Source organism: Oryctolagus cuniculus, chromosome 9 (assembly GCF_051225735.1).
Source record: "Oryctolagus cuniculus isolate XC-2025 breed Fujian yellow rabbit chromosome 9, ASM5122573v1, whole genome shotgun sequence".
Taxonomy (NCBI): domain Eukaryota; kingdom Metazoa; phylum Chordata; class Mammalia; order Lagomorpha; family Leporidae; genus Oryctolagus; species Oryctolagus cuniculus.
Window position 1 is genome coordinate 118939464 of NC_142875.1, and position 6093 is coordinate 118945556.

The window sequence follows — 6093 nt, forward strand, 5'->3', positions numbered from 1 at the left end:
ACTCCTTCTCAGTCTCCGAGGTGAATTAACCAACAAGTGGGAAAATCTTAAAATAGAGTAAGGTAGAGAACTGCCCGATTTCCTTCCTTCTTTTGTTGCAATGTGTATAAACTGCCTCTCACAGTGTTCAAAGCCTTGGAGAACAATGATCCAAAAACATTTGCCAGTTTATATAACCCAACTTTTCTTTAAAAAAAAAAAAGAAGCATTGTTTATGTCCAGAAGTACCACTTGCCCACCCAGCTTTCTCCTTGCTTCTCTGTCTTCTATCAAAATCATCCAGACAATATAAAGTCATCTAATTTCAGGAAAGGACAAGTGCTTAGAAGAAGATGAGTGATCTGGTTGACTGCCCAGGTCTTAGGTTTTGTGGGGTGGGAGTGTGGATTCCAGGGAAGGCTGCTAACGAGACAGTGCTGAGGGTGAAATTAAAAGTATTGGGAGAGGACAGGCATTTGCCACCGTGACCAAGACGATGCTTGGATTGCCACTGCTCATACAGGAGTGCCTGAGTTGGAGTGCTCACTGTACTCCTTATTCCATCTTCCTGTGATGGACACCCTGGGAAGCAGCAGATGATAGCTCAAGTGCTTGGGTCACTGCCATCCATGTAGGAGACCTCACCAGAGTTCCTGGCCCTTGGCTTTGGCCTGGCCCAGCCTCAGTGGTTGCAGGTGCTTTGGGAACAAACCGGCAGATGGGAAATCTCTGTGGGTCTGTGTCTCTCTCTGTCTGATTCTCTTTAAGTTTAAAAAAGAAATAAATAAATTGTAAACAGTATTAGGAGGAGTAACTGAATACCTAGAGACAGAAGCCTCCAAGTATGGAGAGCAGCAAGTGCAAAAACCATATGGTGGAAGCAAACAGGCACAGTGTATTTGGTTGGTGTAATTGAACAAGGGTGAGCTATACTCACAGAGATGAAAGGCGACAAGATGAAGTGGGGGCACTAAGCGGAGGTTTGTAAGCATGGCCAGACAGGAATGTGGATTATATTTTCTCAGAAACGGGAAGCCACTGGAAGCAGGGAAACGAGCAAGGGAAGGAAGAGGAGACACAGAAAGCTACTGCCTGGGGCCAGATGAGAGCTTGTCAGGGACTGGGACAGGGGCCGGCACCATCAGTACGGGAATCTGGATGCACTCACGTTGTCCTGGGGAGATGCCTCAAGGATGTGTTGGCAGAAGCCTTCTGCAAGGCTTTCCAAAAGGAAAATGTTCACAGAATTGTTTAGCCACCCCCTGGATGACGGGTCCCAGTAGTCGAGGCATCAGATCATTTTCTCTAGTACTTCTATTATTCTGATAAGCTTTTACATAACATAATTTCCCCCTAATTTAGATGGGTTGCCCAAAATATACAAAATAAGTTTTAATTATAATCAGTGAATTGAATAATTATGGAGAAAGTATTTTCCCAACACTGATAACTACCTCTGTTTTTTGTTTGTTTGTTGACAGGTAGAGTGGACGGTGAGAGAGAGAGACAGAGAGAAAGGTCTTCCTTTGCCGTTGGTTCACCCTCCAATGGCCGCCGCGGCCGGTGCACTGCGGCTGGTGCGCCCCGGGACAGAATCCAGCACCCCGACCAGACTAGAACCCGGTATGCCAGCGACACAAGGTGGAGGATTAGCCTAGTGAACCGCGGCGCCGGCTGATAACTACCTCTTAATATCAAACAACATGTTCCTTCTCTGGCGTCTTTGTTTCTGTTACCTTTTTTCTTTTTTTTAGTCAGAAACAACGCTGCTTTTCTGAATAAATATCTTCCCAAGGTCATTGTCCCTCCCTCTACAGCAATGAAACAGAATCTTTTAAGATGTCATCGTTAACCCCCATTCTGTTCCCAAAATTCAATTCGATTTCTTAACTTTCAGTATCTTTCCATGTGTAACATTGTCCCTGAGTAACTGTGTATTTGCCCCTACAATTTGTGAGTGAGTCCTGCAGGGATCCTGAATTGCCTGCAGAAGGAGTGGCCCAGTCCCCTTCTCTGTTAATGAACACCCAGTGTGTCTCATGCATGTTAAAGATAGTGGCCGCCCTGTAAGCTGTTAAGTAAAAGGTCTGGGCAACAAGTTAACCAGAAAAGCTGGCTATGAAGATGCTATGGCTGCCTTTTTAGCATATGGGTATAGATGTGCGTGTGTGTGTGTGTGTATCAGTATAGTGTGCATTTACAGACAAGATAGAGCACAATATCTACAAAATATAGCTTGCTAGCCATCCTAAAAAATAACAAAAAGTATTTTCAAAGACCCCCCAAAGCTCTCCTAAAACAACTTTTGAACATCTAGTAAAACAAATGTTTTTTGTTGTTATTTTCGAGTTAATCAACTTGAGGTGAATGTACGACAGACAGGTGGTGTGGATCGCCTTCTTCGCCCCACTCTCTCAGAGAAAACAGGATCTTCCTTCCAAATCCTCTTACTCTTTGTTCTCCCTCAAAGCCCCTTCTCAGATTTGCAACTCTGGTAGTGTCCCTGGGTGATAATTCCTTTACAGCAACTCCTACAGTTTGGTTCCCATGGCCTTGTTTCTTCTCCTATTGGAAGACAGGGAGAAGTGCTGTGGGCTAACTCATTAAACTCTAAGATAACAGCTGAAGATATGGCAAGCATGCTGTGTTTCCATCCACCTACACCCCCTCCCCCATAGTATATAAGACCAACCAATTCATGAGTAGTATAAAACCAGGGGTCACCGGACTAAGGCCCATGGGCCAAATCTGGTCTGTCACCTGTTGTACAATTAATATTTTGTTGGAACAAAGCCGCAGATGCATTTAAATTTTATCTATGGCCTCTATCTCAAACAGCAAGCAGAGTTGAAACGTTGAAACAGCAGAAATGCAGCCTCTAAAGCCTAAGATAGTTACTATTTAGCCCTTTACAGAAAAAGTTTCCTGACCCCTGATGCAGAACAATGTTTGTGTCAGTCTACAGAAGCTCTAGTAAAAGTTGGTACTTAGAGCTAAACACCAATGAGAAATGCTGGGATGAATTTGTATGTGGATGGTGACACCACTACACTCTTTCCTTTGAAAACAACCTCTGATATTGTTGTCCTAACTCCGTGTTGCACAGTGCACAAGTTTCCTTCAGAGTGTGCACATCCTGCTTATATCACTCAAACCCTCAAACACACTGTGCACGTTCTCTTCCCTCCATCCCACACACTCTTTCCTCTCAGCAGCATTGATTATTCAGCTGTGGTGCCTCATTTTTTTCTGTGCTACAATTTTAAAATGTAGATGGTAAGCCTTCTAGGAAATCCTTCGTTTGGAGAACAGATTACTTTATGGGTTTTAGGATTAAGCATGAGCCTCAGGTCATAACTTGTGCTCACCATTGTTCATACATGGTATACTTTTATTTGTAAAATAGAATGTTGTCACTAAACCACATTGAAGCATCTGATTTGCCCCCAACAACCCCTGTTTCCTCCAGTTTAAGGTAATCATTCACCTATGTCTGTGTCCATCATGAATACGTTATTCATTATTCCCTTTCTTTCATGTGCATATAAATTTGTATTTGCATTTATATATATTGAGAAAGAGAATGTATGCCTGTGTGCTTGTTTAATTTATTTCAGTTTTATATTATAAAGAGTTTCAGGCCGGCACTGCAGCTCAATAGGCTAATCCTCCGCCTGCGGCGCCAGCACACCGGGTTCTAGTCCCGGTTGGAGCACCAGATTCTGTCCTAGTTGCCCCTCTTCCAGGCCAGCTCTCTGCTGTGGCCCTAGAGTGCAGTGGAGGACGGCCCAGCCCAAGTGCCTGGGTCCTGCACCTGGATGGGAGACCAGGAGAAGCACCTGGCTCCTGCCTTCGGATCAGCGTGGCGCACCAGCCACAGCGCACCAGCCGCAGTGGCCATTGGAGGGTGAACCAACAGCAAAGGAAGACCTTTCTCTCTGTCTCTCTCTCTCACTGTCCACTCTGCCTGTCAAAAAAAAAAAAAAAAGAGTTTCAGTCTGTGTTTAACTTGAGAGACTTAATTTTGTTCATGTATGGGCTGGCACTGTGGCTCACTTGGTTAATCCTCCACCTGCGGCTCCGGCATTCCATTTGGGTGCCGGGTTCTAGTCCAGGTTGCTTCTCTTCCAGGCCAGCTCTCTGCTGTGGCCCGGGAGTGCAGTGGAGGATGGCCCAAGTGCTTGGGCCCTGCACCCGCATGGGAGACCAGGAGAAGCACCTGGCTCCTGGCTTTGGATCAGCACAGCACGCCGGCTGTGGCAGCCACTTAGGGGGGTGAACCAACAGAAGGAAGACCTTTGTCTCTGTCTCTCTGTCTCTCACTGTCTAACTCTGCCTGTCAAAAAAAAAATATGTGTTCATGTAATGCCATGATTCATCCACATTGACACTTATCATGCAGTTGCTGCTACTTTGTTTCTGTTGTTGTATAATATTTTATTGGCTGAATGCACCATAGTCTGGCCATATGGAAAAGTTTCTTATGGGAATAGAATTATATCTGGAGTGATACTTCAGAGCAAACATAAAATTTCAACTTTAGGATATAAATCCAAACTATTTTCTGGTAGTTAAACCAATTTACACTCTCAACAGCAATACATAGAAGGTATAACTGGGGGACTGGCATTCTGGCATAGTAGGTTAACTTGCTATGAAGTTAGCAGGACTTGAACAGGCATTCAAAGTGGAGGCTTAACCTGCTATGCTGGCATCCCATGTGTGTACCAGTTCAAGTCTTGGCTGCTCTGCTTCTGATCCAGCTCAATGCTAATGCTCGTGCGAAAGTAACAGGAGATGGCCCAAGTATATGGGCCCCTGCTACCACATAGATACCTGGATGGAGTTCCAGGTGCTGGTTTCAGCCTGGCACATGCCCTGTCATTGTGGCCATTTCAGGAGTGAATCAGTGGATGGAAGATCTTTGTCTCTCCCTCTCTCTTTCTGCTAAAAAAAAGAATCTATATTTCTATAATGCATTGAATATATCATTAGGCAGTGAATCATTCCTAGTAATTATTTTTTACCCAAAGTCTGTTTTATAATCTATCTGTACTATCTTTAGGCTTACCTTTGCCTGATAGATTTTTTTTTCATATTTTTACTTTTGAAATTTGTGTGGCCTTGTATTGCTGATGTTGTAAACAAAATAATACTCAATTATATTACTTATTTTATCAGTCTGCTTCTTTTATTAACATGCTTCAGCCAGTTTATATCAACTTAATTCATTATTGTTTTGCCCCACTTACACTATCTTTCTTATTCTTATTTATTTTAAAATTTCCATCTCTTCCCTATTGAGATAAGAACTAGTCCCTCAACTCCTCCGCGTTTTCATTATCCAGACTTCCAGTTCTGAGTCTGATGTTTGTGAATAATCTTGGGGAAAAAGATGACTGGCAGGCCGGCGCCGCGGCTCACTAGGCTAATCCTCCGCCTAGCGGCGCCGGCACACCGGGTTCTAGTCCCGGTCGGGGCGCCGGATTCTGTCCCGGTTGCCCCTCTTCCAGGCCAGCCCTCTGCTGTGGCCAGGGAGTGCAGTGGAGGATGGCCCAGGTGCTTGGGCCCTGCACCCCATGGGAGACCAGGAAAAGCACCTGGCTCCTGGCTCCTGCCATCGGATCAGCGCGGTGCGCCGGCCGCAGCGCGCCGGCCGCGGCGGCCATTGGAGGGTGAACCAACGGCAAAGGAAGACCTTTCTCTCTGTCTCTCTCTCTCACTGTCCACTCTGCCTGTCAAAAAAAAAAAAAAAAAAAAAAAAAAAAAAAAAAAGAAAAAGATGACTGGCAAATTTTGAAGCCAACAACAAATGTTATATTCTCTTATTGTCTTCATGTCATCAAACTCATATTTACTGATTTTTCTCTCTTTATTTTTATCTAAATTTACTTCCAATAGAATCTTTTCTGTGGCAAACCTGGCATCTTGTTTGCTTGGGAGTATCATTTTTATATTATGTCTTCATTTTTAAAGAACAACTTGGCTCCTGCTAAATTCAAGATTCATTTTTTCTTTTTTTTAAACTTTTATTTAGTAAATATAAATTTCCAAAGTACAGTTTATGGATTACAATGGCTTCCCCCCCTCATAACTTCCTTCTCACCCACAACC